General features: G+C 36.8%; 1 pseudogene; it reads left to right on the forward strand.

Annotated features, from left to right (window-relative positions):
• Positions 1-9,756: 9,756 nt before the first annotated feature.
• On the forward strand, positions 9,757-10,453 carry LOC101431626 (ADP-ribosylation factor-like protein 6-interacting protein 1 pseudogene; annotated as a pseudogene).
• The last annotated feature ends 15,398 nt before the right edge of the window (positions 10,454-25,851 follow it).

Consider the following 25,851-nt stretch of genomic DNA (forward strand, 5'->3'; position numbering starts at 1 on the left):
TTTTATATCGAGTTTTTGAGTAGTACATTTTATTTCTCTGATTGGCTTATTAAGTCTACCTATGATATTGTAATATTTCCTCTTATGTTATCAATAAATACCTTTAATTTTTCACAGTGTACCTTCAAATAATATTTTATCACTTCACATGTAAGAAATGACAATATACTTCCATTTCTCACTTTTATATTATTTACTATTATAGTCATACACTTTACTTCTAAAAACAAAATCCATGAAATATTGTTACAATTTTGCCTTAGACATCTGAATATCATTTAAGTATTTAAAAATAAGAAAACCACAAATTTTGTATTTATACATTCATTATGCATCCCCCGTGTTCTTTATTCTTTAGTGCACGTAAAACATTCCATGTCACATCATTTTCTTTCTGCCAGAAGAAGAGGCTATAACATTCTTGCAGTGAAATTTTGCTAATGATGAATTTTGCTTTTCTGTGTTTTGACTAACAAGTCTTTATTTCCCTTTCATTTTTTATTTATTTTCTATTAGAGAAATTATAAGTTGAGAAAAATCATACAGAAAATATATAATTCCCATATACAACCACCCATGAACACTGTTTCCCCTTTAAGTAGCATTATGTTTTTTAGTGGGATGAATTTGTTAAAATTGATGAAACATTATTATTATAATTATATTATTAATTATAGTCCATAGTTTAGTTTATGGTTAACTATGTTGTACAGTTCTATGAGTTTTTTTTTAATGTTTATTTTAGTAATATACATATAACCTAAAATGTCCTTGTTTAGCCACTTTACAACATAAAATTCAGTGGTGTTAATTACATTCACAATATTGTGTAACCACCACCACCATATATTATTAAAACTTTCCTGTCACCCCAAACAGAACTCTGTACCAATTAAACATTAACTCCCCATATCTTACTCTACCCCAGGCCCTAGTAACTTGTATTCTAGTTTGTGACTCTGTGAATTTGCTTATTCTAATTATTTGATATCAGTAAGATAACACAATATTTATTCTTTAGTATATGACTTATTTCACTAACCATGATGTCAAGTTTCAACCAGGTGTCAGCACTTCATTCCTTTTTATAGTTTAATAATATTGGACTGTATTATACCACATTTTGTTTATTCACTAATCTTTTGATGTGCACTTAGGTTGCTCCCAACTTTTGGCAATTGTGACTAATGCCACTATGATCATGGGTGTGCAATTATTTATTGAGTCGTTGCTTTCAATTATTTTGGGTGTATAACTAGAAGTGGTATTGCTGGGACATATGGTAATTCTATACTTAAATTTCTGTAGAACACCGAAGGGTTTTCCATAGCAGATGCATTATTTTACATTCCCAAGAAAGAATGAATATTCCTATTTTTCCACATCCTCTCCAATACTTGTTATTTTCTTTTTGTTTTTAACAGTGGTCATTCTAGTGGGTGTGAAATAGAATCTCATTGTGATTTTGCTTTGCATTTTCCTAATGACTAATGATGGTTGAGCTCATTCTAATGTGCTTCTTGAACATTTGTCTATTTTCTTTGAAGAAATATCTATTCAAGCCGTTTGCCCATTTTTTAAATTGGGCCTTTTGTCTTTTTGTGGCTGAGTTGTAGGATTTCTTTATATGTTCTGGATAATAAATCCTTATCAGATATGTGGTTCCCAAATATTTTCTTCCATTCTATAGGTTATACTTCTACTTCAATGAAATTGTTCGGTGAACAGAAGTTTTTAATTTTGATTAAGTCCAATTTATCTATTTTTTCTTTTGTTACATGTACTATTTGTGTAAAATCTAAGAAATCATTACCTAATAGAAGGTTCTGAAGATGCTTCCCTATGTTTTCTTCTAGTTCTAGTTTTGGTTCTTATATTTAGATATTTGGTCTATTTTCAGTTAGTTGCATATTGTGTGAGGTAAGTGTAAATCAACATTTTTTTTTGCAAATAGGTAACCAGTTTTCCTGGCACCATTAGTTGAAGAAACTATTCTCTCCCCATTGAGTAGACCTGACACCCTTGTCAAAACTCAATTGGCAGGAAACTGTGGGAAGATGGTGATGCACTATCAGGCAGAGTACAATTCTCTCACAAAAACAATGGAGAAAGAGCCAAAAGCTATCCAAAGAATCTGTTTTGGAGGTCAGCAATCAGGACAGTGCTACACTATTCCCAGGAGGGTAAGGGACAAAGCAATAAAGAAGCCAAAAAACAAACACGAGTTACCAAGCCCCACTGCAACTCAGAAGGACTCAGCCCACTCCCAAGATACTAAGCTGGGGTAAAACCCCTAGCTCACTGCAGCTGACTGAGAGGAAAACAGACATCCTCCTCCCTGTCAGCTGTTTCAAAGGAAAAGGGAAGAGGAGTTGAGGGGGCTCTTCTTCAGTGAATTCAGGCAGCTGAGCCTACTTTAAATCTCCACTCTGGAAACTCAGCACAGGAACAAGGAAAACCCAGACTGAAACACCTCTGTGGAAAGGTGAGCTCATAAAAATTGTTCTCTGTTCTATCTGTATCCTAACCCCTTGGAGAGAATCTGTGCCCCACTAGTGAGTCCCTGGTTCAATTTTGATAACTTAAGCCAAGTAATTTTAAAGACTTAGAATAAGTTGAACCAAAATTCAAAGAAGAGCTGTGGGGAAAAATAGGCAAGAGAGAGAAACTGCCCATCAGAGTAAATTCACCAATATATTCAGATGCCTAGATATCAGCAAAAAAATTAGAAGCCAGACCAAGAAAGAAGAAGAAATGGCCCAGCCAAAAGAACTAACCAAATACCCTGAAGAAATACAGAATTTAAGACAATTAACCAGTGATAATCACACAAATCTCCTCAACCATTTCAAAGAATTTAAAGAAAACATGACTTAAGAAATAGGGGATTTTAAGAAGACACTGGGTGAGCATGAAGAACAATTTGAAAGCCTTGTGGGAATAGACCTTGTGGGAATGAAAGACACAATGGAGATAAAAAATACAGTAGAGACAAATAAAAGCAGAGTTGAAATGCTCGAAGGTAGAATTAGTGATTTCAAAGACAGAACATCTAAATTGGAAAAGACAGGAGAACAGAAAGAGAGGAGAGTAGAAAAAATGGAACAGTCTTGGAGAACTGAACGAAAATGTGAAACACAAAAACATTTGCATTATTAGCATACAGAAGAAGAAGAGAAAAGGGACAGAAAGATTATTTGAGGAAATAATGGCTGAAAACTTCCCAAGTATTATGAAAGACATAAATGGGAATATCCAAGACATACAACACACCCTACACAGATATCTCCAAATAGACCTTCCCCAAGAAACCTACTCTTCAGATTCAAATACCAGATAAAGAGAGAGGATTACAAAAGCAGCAAGAGAAAAGTAAAAGCACCATATACAAGAGAAACTTGATAAGATTAAGTGCTGACTTCTCATCAGAAACCATTGAGATGAGAAGACAGTGTATGATGTATTTAAGGCACTGAAAGAGAAAAATTGCCAGTGAAGAATTCTGTATCTGGCAAAACTGTTCAAAAATGAGGGTAAGGTAAGCAGATGAGATTCAATTGATTAGGCTCCCATTTACCATATGGGAGGCCCTGGGTTCGCATCTCAGGGCCTCCTTGTGAAGGCAGAGCTGACAGCCCGAGCCGGCAGAGAGCTGTTGGCCTGTGCCTGCAGAAAGCTGACAGCCCACACCCATGGAAAGCTGGCACAGAAATATGATGCAACAAAGGGAGACAAATAGACACAGAAGAATGCGCAACAAATGGACACAGAGAGCAGACAGCAAGCAAGTGGTGTTGGGGAATAAATAAATAAAATGAATCTTTAAAAAAATGAGGATGAGTTCAAAGTCTTCACAAAAAACAAAAACTGATAGAATATGCACCAGAAAATTATAATTTCAAAAGATACTAAAGGGAGTGCTGCTGCCTGAAAGGAAATAACAAGGGCAAGAGACTTGGAGAAGAGTTTATAAAAGAAGATGATTAGGAAAGGTAAACTACAGGGTAAGAACACAGACAATAGAACAATATAACAACAGAGTGTCAAAAAACAAAATAGATGAAGTAAGTAATACCTTCACAGTAATAATATTGCATGTTAATGGATTGAACTCTCCAATCACAAGACATAGACTGATAAAATGGATAAAAGAAATGAGCCATCTATATATTGTCTTCAAGAGACCCACCTAAGATGTAAGGGCACAACCAGGTTAAAAGAGAAAGATTGGAAAAAGGTATTCCACACAAATAGTAACCAAAAAAGAGCTGGCATAGTGATACTAATATGGGACAAAATAGATTTCAAATGCAAACTGTTATAAGAGATGTAGAAGGTCATTACATATATTTTAAAAAGGGCAATTCACCAAGAAGAAATAATGATACTCAGTATTTATGCATATAACCTCCATGCCCTAAGATGCATAGGCACACACTGGCAAAACAGAAGGTAGAAAAAGATGTCTCTATGATAATACTTAGAAACTTCAATACTCCACTCTCAGTATTGGATAGAACATCTGAACAGAGGAAAAATAAAGAAACAGAGAACTCGAATATGTGATAAATGAACTAGACCTAACAGACATCTATAGATCATTGCACCCCAAAACAGCAGGATATACTTTATTTTCAAGTATTCATGGATCCTTCTCCATAGGCCATATGCTGGGTCACAAGAGAAGTCTCAATAAATTTTAAAAGATTGAAATTATATAAAACACTTTCTCTGATCATAACAGAATGAAGCTGGAAATCAATAATGGACAGAAAAAGGGAAAATTCATAAATATATGGAGGTTAAACAACACACTCTTAAATAATTAGTGGGCCAAAGAAGAAATTGCAAGAGAATTCAGCAAATATCTTGAGATGAATGAAGATGAGAACACAATATATAAAAATCTATGGGACACTGTAAAGGCAGTGCTAACAGGGAAATGTATAGCCCTCAATACCTACATTTAAAAAGAAGAGTTAAAATTGAAGATCTAACTGCACACTTGGAAGGACAGCAAACTAACCCCAAACCAAGCCTAAGGAAAGAAATAGTAAAGATCAGAGCAGAAATAAATGAAATTGAAAAGAAAAAAAAAATAGAGAAAATCAACAAAATGAAAAGTTGGTTCTTTGAGAAGATCAACAAAATTGACTAACCCTTAGCTAGAATGACAGGAAAAAGGAGAGAAGACACAAATAAATCAGAAATGAGAGGGGGATCTTTACCATTTACCCTGCAGAAATAAGAGAGATCATAAGAGGATTCTATGAACATCTATAAATAGAAGAGATGGACAAATTCCCAGAAACACATGAACCACCTACACTTACTCTAGAAGAAATAGAAGACCTCAACAAATCAATCACAAGTGAAGAGATTGAAACAGTCATCAGAAACCTCCCAAAGATGAAAAGCCCATAACAAAATGGCTTCACAGTTAAGTTTTACCAATCATTCAAAGACATACCGATCTTGTTCAATCTTTTCCCAAAAATTGAACAGGAAAGAACACTACCAAACTCATTCTATGAAGCCAGCATCACCCTAATACCAAAATCAAATAAAGACACTACAAAAAGAGAAAATTACAGACCAATGTCTCTAATGAATATAGATGCAAAAATCCTCAACAGAATACTTGCAAACAGAATTTTTAAAAAAATTACAAGAGCACCACAATCAAATGGATTTTTATCCCAGGTATGCAAGGGTGGTTCAACACAAGGAAATCAATTAGTGTAATAAACCATATTGATAAATTCAAGAAGAAAAATCACATGATATTCTTGATTGATGCTGAAAAGGCATTTGACAAAATATAACACCTGTCTTGATAAAAAGCACACCAAAAGATAGAATAAAAGGAAGCTTTCTCAATACGGTAAAGTGCATATATGAAAAACCTACAGCTAGCATTGTATTCAATGGTAAAACACGGAAAGCTTTCCTGCTAAGATCAGGAACAAGATAAGGATGCCCATTGTCACCACTGTTATTCAATATTGTGCTAGAACTTCTAGCTAGAATTCTTAGGAAAGAAAAAGAAACAAAATCAGCAACAAAAGCAGAATCTCCTGAAAATTCAATAAAGCTACTAAGACTAATAGATTTGTTCAGCTAAGTAGTGGGAGTAATATGCAAAAATCAATAGTGTTTCTATACAGTACTGATATGAAATCTAAGGAAGAGATCAGAAAAAAGAAGTCCATTTATAATAGCAACTAAAACAATCAAATATTTAGGAATAAACTTAACCAACAACATGAAGGATGTGTATTCAGAAAACTATAAAACATTGCTAAAGAAACTGAAGAAGACTTAAACAAATGGAAGGATATTCCTTGTTCATTGATAGGAAGACTAAATGTTATTAAGATGTCAATTCTACTCAAACTGATTTATGATTCAATACAATCCAAATAAAAATCCCAACAGTCTTTTTGCAGAAGTGGAAAAAACAATTATCAAATTTATTTGGAAGGGTAAGGGGCACCAAATTGCCAAAAAGGTCTTAAAAAAGAAAAATAAATGGAGACCTCTCACTTCTTGACTTTGAAGAATATAACATAGCTACAATGGTAAAATCAGCTTGGTACTGGCATAAAGACAGATTAACCAATGGCACTGAATTGAGAACTCAGAAATAGACCTTTTGATTTTTGACAAAGCAGTCAAGCCCTCCCAGCTGAGCCAGAACAGTCTGTTCAACAAAGGGTGCTGGGAGAACTGGATGTCTATATCTAAAAGAAAGAAAGAAGAACCCTATCTCACACCATATACTAAAATTAACTCAAAATAGATCAAGGAACTAAATATAAAAGCAACAACCATAAAACTTCCATAAGAAAATGTAGGAAAACATCTTCAAGATCTTGTGGTAGGCAGTAGTTTTTTAAACCATACACCCAAAGGGTGAGCCACAAAAGAAAAAATAAATGGGACCTCCCCGATATTCAACACTTTTGTACCTTAAAGGATTTGGTCAAAGGGGTGAAAAGGCAGCTGACTCAATGGGAAAAAATATTTGGCAATCATATATCTGATAAGGGCTTAACATCTATGTTATACAAAGAGACCTCACAACTCAACAATAAAAAGACAAATTACCTGATTGAAAAATGGGCAAAAGACTTGAAAAGACAGTTGTCCAAAGAAGAAATACAAATGGCAAAGAAACACATGAAAAAATGTTCAATACAACTAACAATTAGGAAAATGCAAATCAAAACTACAATGAGATATCATTTCACACCTATGCAACTGGCTGCTATTAAAAAGTCAAAAATATGTAAATGTTGGAGAGGATATGGAAAGATAGGAATGCTTATTCACTGTTGGTGGGTATGTAGACTGGTACAGCTACTGTGGAGGACTGTTTGGCAGTTCCTAATGAAGTTGGATATAAACTTGTCTTGTGACCCAGCAATACCATTACTAGGTATATACCCAGAAGAACTGAGAGAGAGACAGGCACAGACATCTGCACACTGATGTTCATAGCAGCATTATTCATGATTGCCAAAAGTTGCAAACAGCCCAGGTGTTCACCAATTGATGAATGTGTAAACAAATTGTGGTATATACATCCAATGGAATATTATACAGCCATAAGAACAAATAAAGTTGTGAAACATATGACAACATGGATGAATCTGGAGGACATTTTGTTGAGTAAAGCAAGCCAGACATAAAAGGACAAAGACTGCGTGATTGCACTATTATGAGCTAAATATATTGTGTAAACTCATGGAGTTAATAATTAGAATATAGGTCACCAGAAAATAGAATGAGGTTAGAGAATGAAAAGATGAGGTTTAATCTGTGCAGAATTGGTAAATGGTTGTTTGTAAATCTTTGGAAATGAATAGAAATGGTGAAAGCACATCATGGTATTTGTAACTAGCAGTACTATGGTATGGTGTATTAGTCAGCCAAAGGGGGGCTGATGCAAAATACCAGAAATCTGTTTGCTTTTATAAAGGGTATCTATTTGGGGTAGAAGTCCACAGTGACTAGGCCATAAAGTATAAGTTACTTCCCACACCAAAGTCTATTGACACGTGTTGAAACAAGATGGCTGCCAATGTTCAGCCTTCCTCTTCCTTTTAAGGCTTCACAGTCCCAACTTTTCCAATATCAGCTGTAGGTCATCAGGCTCTCTAGGCTTTGTCTCTCCCCTGGGCTTGATTCTCTTTGGGCACAGGCTTGCTTCTCTCCACAAGATCAGCTGTAGACTATCAGGCAAATGGTTTGTCTCTCTTCCCGGGGCCTCTGCAATGTACATGAAGCTGTTTCTATTCCTGTGTTCGTCTCCTGTGTGTTTACTTCCCCAACTCAGGCTCACAACTTCAACCTCCCTTCCCTGCAGTACAGTTTCTCTGTGAGTTCCTGCCCACCAAGGGCATGGGGATGCAACATCCTACTGACATGGCCCAATCAAAGCCTTAATCATTATTTAATCAAGTATAAGTGAAACCTCTGAATCCAATATAATCTAATATGCCTTAAGGGACAGACCAGTTTACAAACATAATCCAATATCTATTTTTGGAACTCATAAACAATATCAAACTGCCACATATGCATATAACAGTGGTTGAAAGGGGAAGTCTGAGATCATGTGTATTACTAGAAGGAAAGCTAAAAACTGTAACATGGTGCTGTATATGACAGTAAAACCTTAGGTAAACACAAATTGGAGTGATATTGAATAGTGACTATTTTTACAAAATATAAATACAAATCTACTAAAGAGAAGGAAAAAGAATCGCATCTATGTACAGCAGGGGAAGCACAGAGAGATTGAGAGGTGATGAGTTTTGTTTGCTATTTGCTTATCATTATTATTATTGGGATAATGAAAGTGCTCTATGATTGAAGTGATGAATGCAAAAATATGTGATTATATCAAATACCATTGTTGATTGTATACTTTGGGTGGATTTATGCTTTATTAATATGTACCAATAAAATTGATTTGTTAAAAAAAAACTCAATTGAGCATAGATATGGGGGTTTGTTCTTAACTCTCAATTCAATTCCATGGTCTATATGTCTGTCTTTGTGCTAATACCATGTTGTTTTGAGTACTGCCAATTTGTAGTTCGTTGTGACATCATGAAAGGTTAGTCCTCCAACTTTGTTCTTTTCCAAGCTGTTTTTTAATATTTGGGGCTCTTACATATAAATTTGATGTTTGGATATTTCATTTCTGCAAAGAAGGATATTGGAATTTTGATTAGGATTGTATTGCATCTGTAAATCACTTTAGGTAGAATTGACCTTTATCAGCTATGTGGTACCCAAATATTTGCTCCCATTGTCTAGGTTGTTATTTTACTTTCATAATAAAGTCTTTTGCAGTGCAAGTTTTTCATTTTGATGAGGTCCCATTTACCTAATTTTTGTTGTTATTGCTTGTGCTTTGGGTATAAGATCTAAGAAACCACACTAACATAAAGTCCTGAAGATGTGTCCCTACATTTTCTTCCAGGAGTTTCATAGTTCAGGCTCTTATATTTAGGTCTGATCTATTATTGAGTTAATTTTAGTATGATGTCATGTAGGGGTGCTCCTTTTTTTCAGCAAATAGAGATCCAGAAGCATTTGTTGAAGAGATTATCCTTTGCCAACTGAGTGGTATTTGCCCTCTTGTCAAATATCAATTGGTGGCACTGGGGTGGCTGTGAGGGCTTCAGGATAAGCATAGGTTAGAAGGAGGCTTGCGCTCACTTAGGTTGCACCTTAGGGACCATGGCAGAGGGATATAATCACATTACCAACCTGCCGGCTACAGAGAATGCAAGTCTGGAAGAGCAGCTGCAAGGATGGGGAGAAATGATGCTGAGGCTGATAAAGTCCTCCGATGAGAAAGAGCTTGATTACCACCTGTCATCATGGCCAGTTTTTTTGGTGTTTCTATCTGCTATCTGGGTTCATCTGTTCTCTGGTCTTTCCTCTTTTGTTCTGTTTTTGTGCTTGGCTGACTACCTTGTTCCCATTCTAGTGCCTAGAATTTTTGGCTCCAATAAATGGACCACTGAGCAACAGCAAAGATTCCATGACATTTGCAGCAATCAAGTAAAAACACATGCAGAGCTGTGGGCTGTTGGAAATGCCTCTTCACACTAAAGGAAGAAAAGCCAAAAATGTACTTCATGACTGTGATAATTTCTCTTGGTTTTGGTTGCTTGGACGGGGCAGCAAGTCCACAACCTTGTTCTTACTGTTGCTTCCTGGATTCAACCAACATGGATTCATTTCAAAGGCCAAAAGGGAGATAAACAAGCACCTCAAATAAAAAGAAAAGGAAAATAAAGAATGCATCCTCTTCAATGTGATTAATGGAATATATATTGCCCTGAGAACAGTTTCTACAATGCCATCTGTATGCAGATGTAGCTCTCTTTTCTCCCTTATTCTGACCTTAGTTCATAGAAATTCAGACTAAGTAAGGCTTTATGCATAGTGTGTTTAGGCCAAGTGTAGTGAGGTGAATTCTCATCAGTTGACTTTATATGGACAACTCCTTAGTAAGTACTGACTTCTTTTGATTTTTCTTACCCAGTGTGACAGTGAAATTATTTTATGAATCTTAAAAAGAGAAAGATTATGTCTTTAAACATAATATATTCCTGTGCATGTGCTACTCTTCTATTGCAATAAATCCAATTGAGGGCCCTTTGATTAAATTACTTGACAAGATTTATTTAGGGCTTTTGATTGGGCTAATCAGTGAGGAGTGATTCAGGTTGTGTCTCAACCCTTTTGATGGGTTTGATAAAAATGAAGACACAAAGAAACACAGATACAGGAAAAGGAAGCTACATCTTTTGACTCTGCCATGTAAGAGAGGATTAGAGGATTGGTTAAGCAGGAAGCGCCCAAGAGGCTGGGCCCATGGAGCAGCTCAAAGCAGGAGAAGCTCTAAGAGACTCAAAGACCAGAGGACTAGGAAGAGATGAGCCATATACCCAAAGGCTCGCAGATGAACTCAGGAAGAATGTGGAACAGCCAAGAATGATAGAGGAGGCCTGGAAAGAGATAAGCCCTACACCTGGTTGCCCTCAGCCAAGCTCAAACTTCAGCAGATACTAGTGACCATCTTGCTTCAAAACATGGCAGTAGACTTTGGTGAGAAAGCACTTCTTATGGTGCCTCAATCTGGACTTTTCACAGCCTTGGAACTTTTACCCCAAATAAATCCCCTTTATAAAAGCCAACCTATTTCTGGTACTTTGCATTAGCAGCTGACCTGGCCTGCAGGTCAAACGAACCGGCACCTGAAAGAGGGAGTGGGAATTGGGGGACAAGAGGCGAGAGAAATGGAGACAAGACAGGATTCTGATCAAGTCTCCGTTTATTGAGGGTAGAGCATCAGAATATATACTAAGGGGAGGGTATTAGCAGGGGGTGATAGGCTGATGAAGCGGCTCTTCCATATAAGGCAATAAAATGCTGTTACACCACTTGATATAGGTTGCGAGTCTTCAATGCTGGTCATGGCTTCAACATCTTGTTGCGCAGGCGCGACACTTTTTGCCCGGGAAACTGGGGAAAGGGGAAGAAGAAGGCGCAAGCACAGGGGTGGAGTAGGCGTACCTATGAAAACCGCCATGTTGCTGGAGACCGCAAATGCACGTAGCTCCGGGTGGCTCCCCACAAGCAGCCCCTTGGCAAACTAAAACACCCAGAGGGTTCATTGAATTCTAATTTTTAGGCAACTCCTTTAAAATAATATAGCTGTGTACTTTACCCTTTAGTATGTTATTGGTGACTTTTGATAATTGTTTGAGCTAATCTTTGGTTTAGCTACATGCAAGGTAGTAGTCTGTGGCTACAGGAAGTTGGTTCAACTGTCTGCCTCATAGTCTGCTACAAAAGCTGTCTGGCTTCATGAATCCAGAGATCATTTTACTACTTTTGATGAGGAGACCAATTAAGATTCATTCCTCATTCTGCTTTCTTACGGTGGGGGAAGAATCCCCATGAAATAAAATGAAACTCACTCCATACCCTAGTATGTGTTGGGTTCTCTCTAGTAAAACACTTAATAATTTTTAGGAAACATTGATCCTTTCTCCCAAATGGGGACTCTGATAGCTTAGAGCTCTTGTCCCCTTGCACTTAGAGTTCAATTTAGAAAATCCTTGCAGGCTTTTTAATAGCAGACTTCCAAGATATTATATCTTAGATTTTTTATTTAATTTAATTTCATATTTTCAGCTGACTGAAAAGTATATCATAAGTTCAGACTCATGTCTATGACTTTCACTCCAAGAGCAGCCAATAAAGGACAAAGTCTTCCTATGTTAGGATTCATTTCAATAGAAAATGATTGTATCCTATAACTTTTCAAGACCAGAATAAGCCTTTAAAGGTAATCCTTAAGATTCTCATTTTATGGTAATGCCTGTCCTTTTGGTCACCACAGTTCCAAAATAGAAGATAGAGACAAAGACTCTGCTGGATTCTGACTTTTTTCATAGATATTTCTCTGAAGACTGCAAGGGCTGTTGTTGGAATAGACTACAAAGAATTTGTAGCTCCTTGGAAAGTTTATAGTTGCCCTGTTAGCTAGAAATTTAGAGTAGTTGAAATCTGTAGAAGTGAACTTTTGAGAACCAAAAACGTGATGTATTGGAAAACAATTCCTTTTTTTTAAGATTTTATTTATTTCTCTTCCCTTCCCCCTCCCCCAGTTGTCTGCTCTCTGTGTCCATTCACTGTGTGTTCTTCTGTGACCGCTTCTATCCTTATCAGCGGCACCCAGAATCTGTTTTTTTTGTTGTCTCATCTTGTTGCTTCAGCTCTCCATGTGTGAGGCGCAATTCTTGAGCAGGCTACACTTCATGGAGTGCGCATCAGCACTGCGCATGGGCCAGCTCCACATGGGTCAAGGAGGCCCAGGGTTTGAACTGCAGCCCTCCCATGTGGTAGGCGGACGCTCTATGCATTGGGCCAAGTCTGCTTCCCGAAAACAATTCTTAAAGTCTGATAATTAGCTGTAATAAATATAGTTTTGTGAATTGATTACAGATAACATAAAACCTGGACCTAGAGGTATATCTGTCCATAAATAAGTATTGTTTTTCTCCTTTCAATATTGCTATAAACAGTGGTGCGCATGCATCATATGTTTGGTTTTTTAAAATGTTCACATGAAAACTACCTTAATTTTACATGTGTTTGCTCATTGTATATGAACCTGTCATTGTATCTGTATCTTTTTGAGTGTATACGTTCTATTGATAAGCTCCTTTTGCAGTTTTTTTTAAAAAATATTTATTTATTTATTTATTTATTTTTATTTAATTCCCCTCCCCTCCCCCGGTTGTCTGTTTTCTGTATCTTTTTGCTGCGTCTTGTTTCTTTGTCCGCTTCTGTTGTCGTCAGCGGCACGTGAAGTGTGGGCGGCGCCATTCCTCGGCAGGCTGCTCCCTCCTTTGTGCTGGGCGGCTCTCCTTATAGGAGCACTCCTTGGGCGTGGGGCTCCCCTACGCGGGGACACCCCTGTGTGGCAGGGCACTCCCTGCGCGCATCAGCACTGAGCATGGGCCAGCTCCACACGGGTCAAGGAGGCCCGGGGCTTGAACCGCAGGCCTCCCATGTGGTAGACGGACGCCCTAACCACTGGGCCAAAGTCCGTTTCCCCTTTTGCAGTTTTAATGCTGTAGTCTTTCTTCTACTTTGTTTTATGTAAAAGGGGAAAACTTTTAAAAGTTGGAATCTCAAAAAAAGAATTAATAGGCTGTAAATGTGAGTCTTGGTTTCTGAGCTCGCAATTAGAGTCCAATGGACTATGTGTATGCCCTTGTGCCAGTAGTGTGGTGTTTTTATTACTTTGGCTTTGTAATATGGTTTTAATATTGGGAAGTGTGAGTCCTTCAATTTCATTCCTTTTCAAGATGGCTTCAGTTATCCAGGACCCCATCCTCGTCCATGAAAATTGGATGATTCCCTTTTCCCTTTCTGCACAGATGATTGTGGAATTTTGAATAGGATTGCATTGAATATATAAATTGTTTTGGGTAGGATAGAAATAATGATATATAGACTTCTAATCCATAAACCTGGAATGTCCTTTTGTTGTGAATTTTTCAAGATTTTCTGTATATAGAATCTCTTTAGTAGTAATTGATTTGTTGAGAGCTTCTATTTCTTCTTGAGTAAATGTACATAGTCTCTGGTGTTTCTAAGAATTTATCCACTTCATCTAGGTTATCTAACTTATTGGTGTACAGTTCTTCATAGTATATGCTTACTATCCTTTTTTATTTCAGCAGGGTCAGTAGTAATGCCCCCCACTGCATTTCTAATTCGAGTTATTTGTGTCCTCTCTAATTTTTTCTTTGTCAATCTAGCTAAAGATTTGGTAATTTTATAGATCTTTTCAAGAACCAATTTTTTATTTTGTTGAAGTTCTTTTCTATTTCATTTATCTCCACTATAATCTTTATTTCCTTCTTTCTGCTTGTTTGGGGTTTGGTTTGCTCTTCTTTTTCTAGTTTCTCCAGTTTTGAGGTTAGATCACTGATTTAAAGTATTTCCTCTTATGAGAACCAGATCTGCAGAACCACTTGTTGGTTTGAGAGTATGATCTTGTTCTCTTGCTCCCGCTGTTTGCCTGAAGGATACTGGCCTGAAATTGAGGCCATTTAGGGGTCAATAGAGGTCACTTAGGCTTTGATGAGATGGGTTGAATTTTGAGTTGTTTTCCTCCCCCTTTCTGTGCCTGGGAACTGTTTGATCCAGTTTTAGAATTGTGGTTTGACTTCCTTATCTGTTTGGAGAAGCGTCTGTTTTAAGGAACTTCTCTTATCCTGCCTCTAGACTCTCCTGGGAAGGCCTGATGATGGCACCTAGAATCTTAGCCAAACTTCAGAAAACAGCAGCAGTATTTTCCCATTCCTAGCACTTATAATCCTTTCCCTAGAAACCGGCTCACCTTGGGAAGCCCAGGGAAAGAACCAGCAGGTTCTCTACTCTTCCTAGAGAATGGGGAAGGACCCACCCTGGTCAGCACAGTGCCTTTTCCTCTCCTGCTCGGAGACAGGGTGGGCATTCCCCCTAGATTCAGGTCTGGGCAGGGGTTCTTCAGTCCCTGCCATGGGGCTGCTTCCCCATTCCTTTTTCCCCAGCCCCTTTGCTGGCTTGCTCTGACATAATTCAAGTGTCTTCTTTCCTTGAGGAGCCTTAATGGCATCAAGTGGCAACACGTAAGATTGCCCTCCATGCCTCTCTTTTGCCAAGATCCAAAAGGATCCAGGAGAGCAGATGAGCTTTCCAAAGAGAGAGACTGATAGTTGCAAAAAAAAAGAAGGCGTGTTTGTGTGTGTGTATGTGTGCGTGCTTTGTGCCTCCTTCTGCCATGGCCCCTTTGGAAGGAGACTGGGGCAAGGCTAAGTGATAGTGTATTGATTGGAGCAGAACTAGAAACGCCCAGGATCTGTTCAGAATTCTCAGAAGAAATCTTCGTCTCTTCTATGGAAAGGTAGAATTAGGGATCAAAGAGCTCTTAAGAACATTGAAAAGAGGCTTTAATGTTAAAGCTTCAGAGAAATCAGAGCAATTTTTCCCTTTCAATTCAAGCTAGGATTCCTTCTGTATTCACATTCTCCTGGGGCAAAAGGGTTAGATTTCCTCATTTTGTTACAAGACTAGATTGGCACCAATGGGTCAGCTTCCCAGTGAGGGCAGGTATCTTTTTTGCCCATGGTGGCTTGCTGCCGATCTGGTTTGTCCTTTCCCAGCTGCTTTTTGGGCTGGTCTGCTTTGGGTGGTGAAATCATCTTGATCAAATCAGGTGATTTGGGGCTTACTGGGTTGGCAGGAAAAGAGCAGGGTGGATCTCTTGGGATGTGATTCCCCCAGAAATGTAGGGACAAGAAGCCAGGATTGTGCTGGCAGCCAGGGAAACAGTAGTGCTTGTTAGAGTTGGCAGAGAGGGTCTTGGCACCTCTTCTATCCAGGCAGTCTTGTGAGATGGGGGCATATAGCATCAGGAAAAGCAGCACTCTATTCTCGCCTCTATTTTGAGCATCAATGCTTTATTTCAGTATGAGGAGCAACAAACTGAAGTGCTCTCTGTCCTTTTAAAGGACAACTGTCAGGAAAGGATAACTGAGTTGCCAGGTGGATAGGAAGACTTGGCAGGGAGAGACGTTCTGGCAAAACCAGTTAAGATATTTTTCACTCCTCTGTTCCCTGCTGTGCCATGATCCAGGGAATGAAAAGAAATTTGACCCTGGATTAGTTTCCTCTTTGGATTTAAGGAATCTTATCTTTTTCTTCCACTAGGTTTCTCCCAAGCTTGGACCAGCTGCCCATCCTGAGCTTAGGGCAGCCTCTTCAACAGTTATATGTCTAACCTGGCTTGTCAGGAAACAAACCTGGCCCTCCACACTTAGCCTGGCTGCTCTGTTCAGCACCAAGTACTGGAGAAAAAGTGTCAGAATCTTAGTAGTTCCTACTCTAGTTTCCCATCCTCTCCCTGCCAAGTACAGACCAACTCTGTAGCCGCAGTTTATACAGCGACACAGTGAGGTGTGATCGAGGGCTTTGAACCTGGCTGGCTGGGAAAAGTAATAGAGTGGATAGAGCTGTCTTGTCTTCTGGGCTGTCTCTCATCTGTCCCTCTCCCTTCCATGTCCCCAACCTACTCCCACCAAAAAAGTAAAAAATCAGGATGTTTTTCACTGTCCATTGCTTTGTGTTTTAATAAACAATTTGCAGTGACAAAAAAAAAATAATAAAGTATTTCCTCTTTTTCAATGTAAGCATTAGAGTTACAAATTTCCCTCTCAGTACTGCATCCTATAAGTTTTACTTATACTTGCTGCATCCTATAAGTTTTAGTATATTGTATCTTCATTTTTATTCACCTCAAGATAGTTTCTAATTTTACCTCTGGTTTCCTCTTTGACCCATTGATTAAGATTATGTTGTTTAATTTTCACATATTTATGAATTTTTCATTTCCTCCTCTGTTATTGATTTCTAGCTTCATTCCATTGTGATCAGAGGATATGCACTGTAAGATTTCAATATTGCTAAATTTATTGAGACTTGCTTTGTAACCCAAAATGATTCATGTGCACTCAAGAAGAATGTGTATGTGTATTCTATTTTTGTTGGGTGAAATGTTTTATATATATATGTTAAGTAGGTTTAGATTTTCAATCAAGTCTTGTATTTCCTTACTAATCTTTTGACTAGATATTCTATCCATTATTAAAAGTGGTGTGGGAAAGTCCCCTACTATTAATGTAGAAACATCAATTTCTTCCTTCAAATATGTCAATATGTCCTTCACATATTTTGGGGCTCTGCTCTTAGGTGCCTGTATATCTATAATTATTACATCTCCTTATTGACTTGTCCCCTTTAAAAGTATATACTTTGCATCTTTGTCCCTCCTGTTTTTAACTTAATGTCTATTTTATCTGATAGTATAAATAGCCTATCCAGCTCTATTTTGGTTACTACTTCACCCTCAACCTATTTGCATATTTGAATTTAAGGTAAGTCTCTTGCAGAGCCAGAGAGCATACAGTTGGCAAACGTAGCTTATCCATTCTACCTATCTCTGCCTTTTTACTAAAAAGTTTAATCAATTTACATTTAAAGTCACTGTTGATAATGCAGGACTTTCTTCTGCCATTTTGCTATTTAGCCTTTGTAAGACTTACACCTCTTTTGTTCCTCACTTCTGTTAATGCCCCTTTTAAATTTATTTGTTTTATGTTGTACCATATTGAGAGGCTTCTCATTTCTATCTGGATATATTTCACCTATTTCCCTTGTGTTTACCATGGGGTTAAAATTCCACAACCTAAATGTCTAACAATCATATTTGGGTTCATAACAACATAACTTCAATAGTGATGCATACATACTTTTACTATACCCCTCTGGTCCTCATATTTTTTTTACTATTTACTTGCTTCTGCTTATATCTTTGTACATTGAATGTCCAAAAACACAGATTTAGCATGATTTTTTATGCATTTGCATTTTAACACTGGTAGGAAATAAGAAGTGGAGTTATATACCCAACAATAAACTACAACAATACTGGAATTTATAATTACCCGAATGGTTACCTTTAATGCAGGTCTTTATTTCTTTATGCTGGTTTGAAACACTATCTAGTGTCCTTTCCTTTCAGTCTGAAGAACTCCCTTTAACATTACTTTTAGGGTAGGTCAAATGGTAATGAACTCCTTCAGTTTTTGTTTATCTAAGAATATCTTAATCTCTTTCCCTCATTTTTGAAAGAAAGTCTCATCATATATAAAATTCTTGGCCGGTGGTTGTTTTCTTTCAGCACTTTAAGTATTTCAACCCCCTAGTTTCTTACCTCCATAGTTTCTGATGAGAAACTGGCAATCAATCTAATTGGGACTCCCTTGTACATACACACTGGTTTTCTCTTGCAGCTTTCAGAACTCTCTCCTTGTCCTTTGCCTTCAATAGTGTGACCGTTATATCATGGTATATATATTTTTCTTCATGTTAATCTTGTTTGATGTTCTCTGGGTTTTTTTGGATCTGCATATTCACATATTTTTTAAGTTTGGGAAGTTCTCTGTCATTATTTCTTTGAATACTCCCCCTGCCACTTTCTCTCTTTCTTCTCCTTCTGGGAGTCCCATAATGCATATATTGATGTGCTTGGTGGTATGACAGGGGTGACTTAGGCTTTTTTCATTTTAAGTAATTCTTTTTCTTTTCTGCACCTCAGCCTGTCTCATGTCAAGTGTCTTGTCTTTGAGTTCACTAATTCATTCTTATGCCAGCTCCAAAATGCTCTTAAAAACCTCCTGGGAATTTTTCATTTCAGTTATTGTGGTCATCAACTCCAGTAGTTTTGTTGAGTTCCATTTTAAAATTTGTATCTCTTTACTAAGACTCTCATATTGCTTATTCATTGTTTTCTTGATATTCTTTTATTCTTTTTTTGTATTTTTCTTCATCTCCTTGAGCATTTTTTAAGACGATTGTTTTTTAAGCCTTTGTTCAGTATATTCACATTCTCATCTTCTTCACTGGTGTTTTCTGGATTTTTATCCAATTCCTTTGGATGGGCTGTATTTTCCTGTTTCTTTGTTTGCCTTGTACTACTTTTTTGTACACTATGCATTTTAATATTTTAAATGTTAAACATGGGATTTATTCCCTTAAATACCTGTTTCTTGATTTTGTAACTAGCTGGTGATGACAGAAATTTTCTTGAACTTGAGCTTTCCTATCAGGAAGGTCTGCCCAAGGGGAATGTCATCTATAGGGTTTCCTCTTTCTTTCTGGGCCTCTGTCTTGTCCTGGGCTTTTGCTTGTTAGTTGCTTTGGAGTTTCCCTGTTTACAGTTTAGTTGTCCCTTCTGTTTCCCAGGAAACAGACGTCCCTTTCCAGTGTGTTTGGAACTGGCAGACCTTTGTACCATATTGTCCACTTCTATAGTTTCTTGCACTCTTTTCATGATCTCAAATGCTTTTGCCTGGAGGGAAAATTCTGGTATGAGGGGCATGCCCAAGAGGTCTTTCCCAAGTCGGTCTTTACAAACAGGCCAAGGACTGTCAAAGGGGCACAGACTGTCTCCAAAGTGTCAATTTCTGAATTCTCAATTTGTTTCCATTGGTTAATCTGTCTGTACTTATTTCAGTCCTATGCTGTTTATACCATTGTAGCTAAATAATATGCTTTAAAATCAGGAAATGAGAGTCCTCTAATGTTGTGCTTCTTTTTTTTAGGACATTTTGGCTATTTGGATTCCCTTACACTTCAAAATATTAAGCTTGATGTAAAAGTAATTGCAGTTTTGCATTGTTGAAATTTGCCATTTGATATTGGCATATTTATTAAATAAATGCGGTTATGTTACACATCATTTTAATTTTCATTTCTTGCTTTATGTTTTTTTGCTAATGACTTGTTACATACTGTTTATTTTATATTTATTTTAGAATATGGAAATGACGTTAGACAAAAAGCAAATTTGAGCAATTTTCTTATTTGAGTTCAAAATGGGTCATAAAGCAGCAAAGATAACTCAAAATATTAACAACACATTTGGTCCAGGAACTGCTAATGTATGTACACTGCAGTGGTGGTTCAAGTTTTGCAAGGGAGACAAAAACCTTGAAGAAAAAGAGCACAGGTGCCAGCCATCAGAAGTTTACAATGACCAATTGAGAGCAATCATCAAAGCTGATTCTTTTAAGCTACACAAGAAGTTGCCAAAGAACTCAATTCAACCATTCTATGGTCATTCAGCATTTGAAGCAAATTAGAAAGGTGAAAAAGCTTATAAGTGGGTGCCTCGCTTATCGAACTGACCAAAAATCAAAAAATCATCATTTTGAAATGTTGTCTTCTCTTATTCAATGCAACAAAAACAAAGTTCTCAATTGAATTGTTATGTGTGACAAAAAGTATGTTTTATATGACAAGTGGTGATGACCAGCTCAGTGGTTGGACTGAGAAGACACTCCAAGGCACTTCCCAAAGCCAAACTTGCACCAAATAAAGGGGATACTCACTGTTTGGTGGTCTGCTGCCAGTCTGATCCACTACAGCTTTCTGCATCCCAGTGAAATCATTATATCTGAGAAGTATCAATGACATGCATCAAAAACTGCAATGTTTGGAGCCAGCATTTCAATGGAAAGAGTCCAATTCTTCCCCATGACAACACCTGACTGCATGTTGCACAATCAACACTTCAAAAGTTGAGCAAATTGGGCTACAAAGTTTTGCTTCCTCTGCCATATTCACCTAACCTCTGGCTAACTGACTACCACTTCTTCAAGCATCTCTAAAGCTTTTTGCAGGGCAAATGCTTCCACAACCAGCAGGATGCAGAAAATGTTTCCCAAGAGTTCCTTGAATCCTGAAGCATGGATTTTTACACTACAGGAATAAACAAACTTATTTCTCATTGGCAAAAATGTGTTGATTGTAATGGTTCCTATTTTAATTAATAAAGATGTGTTTGATTCTATTTATAATGATTCAAAATTCATAGTCCAAAACCACAATTCCTTTTGTACCAACCTAATAAATTTTATTATTGTTTTTTCAATTTCTGCAGAAAAAGCTGTTGGAATTTTTACTGGGATTGCATGGACTATGTAAATCAGTTTGAGAAGAACTGATATCTTAATGACAATTAGTCTTCCAATCCATGAAATTGGAATGTCCATCCATTTATTTAAGTCTTCTTCAGTGTCTTTTAACAATGTTTTGTAGTTTTCTGAATACAGTTCCTTTATGTTCTTGGTTAAGTTTATTCCTAAATATTTGATAGTTTTAATAGCTATTATAAATAGAATTTTTTTCTGATTTCCTCCTCAGATTGCATATCAGTAGTGTATAAAAAAGCTATTGATTTTTGCATATTAATCTTCTATCCTGCCACTTTGCTGAACTCATCTATAAGTTCTAGTTCTGTATCTTTCAGGATTTTCTAGATATAGGATCATGTAATCAGCAAATAGTGAAAGTTTTAGTAGCTTTATTGTTGATTTTTTTAGGAGATTGTATTTACTGGATCATTTAATCAGCAAATAGTGGAAGTTTTACTTCTTCCTTTCCTATTTGGGTGCCTTTTATTTCTTTGTCTAGTCTAATTGCTCTAGTTAGAACTTCTAGCACAATGTTAAATAATAATAGTAATTGTGGGAATCCTTGTCTTTTTCCTGATCTCAGCAGGAAAGCTTTCAGTGTTTCACCATTGAGTATGATGTTAGCTGTAGGTTTTTCATATATGCATATGACCATACTGAGAAAAATTCCTTGTGTTACTATCTTTGGGAGTGTTCTTATTAAGAAAATGTGCTGTATTTTGTCAAATGCCTTTTCTGCATCAAGAGAAGATATATGATTTTTCTTCTTGAATTTATCAATGTGGTTTATTACACTAATTGATTTTCTTGTGTTGAACCACCCTTGCATACCTGAGATAAAACCCACTTGATCACAGTGTATTATTCTTTTAATGTGTTTTTGAATTGAGTTTGCAAGTATTTTGTTGAGGATTTATGCATCTATATTCATTAGAGATATTGGTCTGTAATTTTCTTTATTCATAGTATCTCTATTTGGTTTTGGTATTAGGGTGATGTTGGCTTCATAGAATGAGTTAGGTAACAATCTTTCCTGTTCAAAAATTGATTGAATGAGCTTGGTATAAGTTCATTTTTGAATGATTGGTAGAATTCACCTGTGAGTCATCTGGTCCTCAGCTCTTCAACTTTGGGAGGTTTTTGATGACTGTTTCAATCTCTTCACTTGTGATTGGTTTTTTGAGGTCTTCTATTTCTTCTAGTTCAGTGTAGGTGGTTCTTGTGTTTCTAGGAATTTGTCCATCTCCTTTATATTTTCTAGTTTTTTGGCACAGTTGTTCATAGTATCTTCTTATGAACTCTTATTTCTGTGGGGTTAATTGTAATGTCCCTCCTCTCTGTTCCAATTTTATTTATTTGTGTCTTCTCTCTTTTTTTCCTTGTTAGTCTACCCAAGGGTTTGTAGGTTTCATTGATCTTCTCAAAGAACCAGCTTTTTATGTTGTTGGTTCTATTTTTTTCATTCTTGATTTCATTTACTTCTGCTCTGGTCTTTATTATTTTCTTGCGCTTGGTGTGGGATTAGTTTGCTGTTCTTTTTGTAGTTCCCCTAAGTATGCAGTTAGATCTTCAATTTTAACTCTTTCTTCTTTTTTAATGTAAGCATTGAGGGCTATAAATATCCATCTCAGCCCTGCATTCTTGGTGTCCCATAGCTTTTTTTTCATTTTTTAAAATTTATGGAGTTATATCATTCACACATGAACATACGTAAACAATATGTGTATAGTAATACTTGTGAACTTACAAAACAAACATATATATATGTATCATACAGGGCTATCATACATCACTCTACCACCAATACCTTACATTGTTCTTAAACACTTTTAACTATTGGTTAAAGAGTATCCTCAAAATATTACTACTAACCAAAGTATTTTTCCCAAACCTACCATTTTATTATTATTTTTATATCAGTTATATATGAACATACATAAAAAATAACTGTATAGTAAAAGTCATGAAGTTACAAAGCAAACATGCATAACATCATACAGGGCTCCCATACATCAACCCTCCACCAACACCTTCCATTGTCATGAGAAATTTGTTACAAATTATAAAAGAATATTTGACTGATGAAGCTTCAACTCCTTTCTCCCCTGCCTGGGGCAGAAATGGAGCTGCAGGTGTGGGTAGCAGTCTATGCAGAAGGGGCCAAGAATACCACAGTTGCCCCAGTAGACTTTGTATTATTCATTCTGTGGCAGCCAAATGTACCTGCGGTTACCTGGATAGGCTGATACAGGTGTTGCCAGCTTCCTCCATGCCAGAGGTGGGGCTGACGCTTAGGCTAGGGCTACAGGCCAATCTGGGTGAAGGAAAACAGCCTCTACCATCACTCTGATTTTCAGTCAGCCTGGCTTCCCCTCATGCAGGGGGCAGAATCAAAATTGTGACTATCAGCCTCTTTCTGACTGGGACAGTTACAAATTTTAGCTGTTCTTAGGGTTATACTCTAGCCGGCTGAATTTATTAATCAGTAGCTGAAGTTAGTCCTCAATTGTCTCTTCCTCCCCCATTTTTGGGAAGTGGAGCTTCCAATTCCAGCTGTGGAATAACTCCCAAGGCAGCTTGTGCCTCCAGTGGAGAATGGGCACTGGCCTCCATGGTGTGGAGTGCTCTACTTATGATCTTCTCTGCAGATGGCACTCTCCTCCTTCCATTCTTTCAAGGATGTTGTAGGATGCTCTTCTGGTCTCCTGAGCCCCCAAACAGGTGCTTTAGATACCACTAACTGTCCTGTAGCAGGAACTGACTCTAGGGGCTCCTTACTCTGCTGCCACCTTGCTAGTTATCTCATCCCATTGGTTTTGACATCTTTTTTCTCATTTTCATTCATCTTCTGTTATTTGCTGAATTCTCTTGCAATTTCTTTTTGACTCACTGATTATTTAAGAGTGTTTAGTTTAATCTCCATATATTTATGAATTTTTACTTTTTTCCATCCATTGATTTTAGCTTTATTCTGTTATGATCAGGGAATGTGTTTTGTATAATTTCAATCTTCAAATTTATTCAGACTTGTCTTGTGATCCAACATATGATCTATTTTGGAGAAGGATACATGAGTGCTTGGAAAGAATGTATATCTCTGTTTTAGGGTGCAATGCTCTATAGATGTCTGTTAGATCTAGTTAATTTATCATATTATTGAAGCTCTCTGTTTCTTTACTATCCTCTGTCCAGATGTTCTATACAGTACTGAGAGTGGAGTATTGAAGTCTCCAACTATTATTGTAGAGACATCTATTTCTCCCTTCAGCTTTTGCCAGTGTTTGCCTCATATATCTTGGTGCCCCTGAGGTTAAGTGCATAAATATTTATTATAGTTATTTCTTCTTGGTGAATTGCCCATTTTATTAATATATAATGACTTTCTTCACTCTTTATATGAGTTTTTCATCTAAAATCTATTTTGCCCAGTATAATTATTGTTACTCCAGCTCTTTTCTGGTTACTATTGTAACTATTTGTGTGGAATATCTTTTTCCAGCCTTTCACTTTTAAACTGGTTGTGTTCTTATATCTGAGGTGAGTATCTTGTAAACAACATATGGATTACTCATATTTTTTTTATCCATTCTATCAGTTTATGCCTTTTGATTGAGGAGTTCCAGCCATTAACATTCAATGTTATTACTGTAATGGCATTACTTACTTCATCCATTTTGATTTTTGGTTTTCTGTCATCATATCATACTATTGTTCATCTTTTTACCTATTTAATTTACCCTCCTTCATTTCTACACAGTGCTTCAAATCTCTCACCCTTGTTTTTCCTTTCAGTCTGCAGCACTCCCTTCACTATCTCTCATAATTCTGGTCTTTGGTAACATATTCTATCATTTTTTGCTTGTCTATGAAGACATTGAACTCCTCTTCATTTTTGAAGAACAGCTTTGCCAGGTACAGAATTTTCATTCATTATTTCCTCAGATATTCATTCTGCCTCTTTTCCATTTTCTTCTCCTTATAGGACAAAAATGATGCATATGTTTTTGTGTTTCACCTTTTCATTCAATTTCCTGAAACCCTGTTCCATTTTTTCCATTCTTTTCTCTTTCTGTTCTCCTGTCTTTTTCAGTTCAGATGTTCTGTCTTCAAAATCATAATTCCGTCTTTGAGCAATTCAAATCTACTGTCATGTACCTCTGATGTATTTTTTATCTCCTCTATCTTGTCTTTCATTCCCATAAGTTCTGTTACTTTTCTTTGCATAAATTTTTCTTTATGCTCTCTCAGTGTCTTCTTAGGATCCTTTATCACTTCATTCATATCTTCTTTCAGTTCCTTAAATTGATTTTGGAGAGTTGTGTAATTATCATTGATTAATTGTCTTAAATCCTGTATCTATTCAGGATATTTGTTTTGTTCCTTTGCCTGAGCCTTCTCTTTCTATTTCATAGTATTTTTTGCTGATATCTAGGCATCTGAATATGTTGGTGAATTTACTATGATGACCAACTTTTCTCTCTTGCCTATTGTTATTCTTTTTTCAAAGTTCTTTGATATTTGATTCAATTTAAACTAAGTCTTTAAAGTTGCCCAGCTTAAGTTATCAAAATCATGCCAGGGACTCACTAATTGGGTGTAGATTTTCTCCCAGAAGTTAGAGAACAGAAAGACTCAAATGCAATTTTTGTTCATGCAGTTTCCAGACCAGCCAACAGATGGTGCTTATTGACACACCTTTCATGGAACTATATCTCTACCGGTT

The sequence above is a fragment of the Dasypus novemcinctus genome, chromosome 2, assembly GCF_030445035.2.
Source record: "Dasypus novemcinctus isolate mDasNov1 chromosome 2, mDasNov1.1.hap2, whole genome shotgun sequence".
NCBI lineage: Eukaryota > Metazoa > Chordata > Mammalia > Cingulata > Dasypodidae > Dasypus > Dasypus novemcinctus.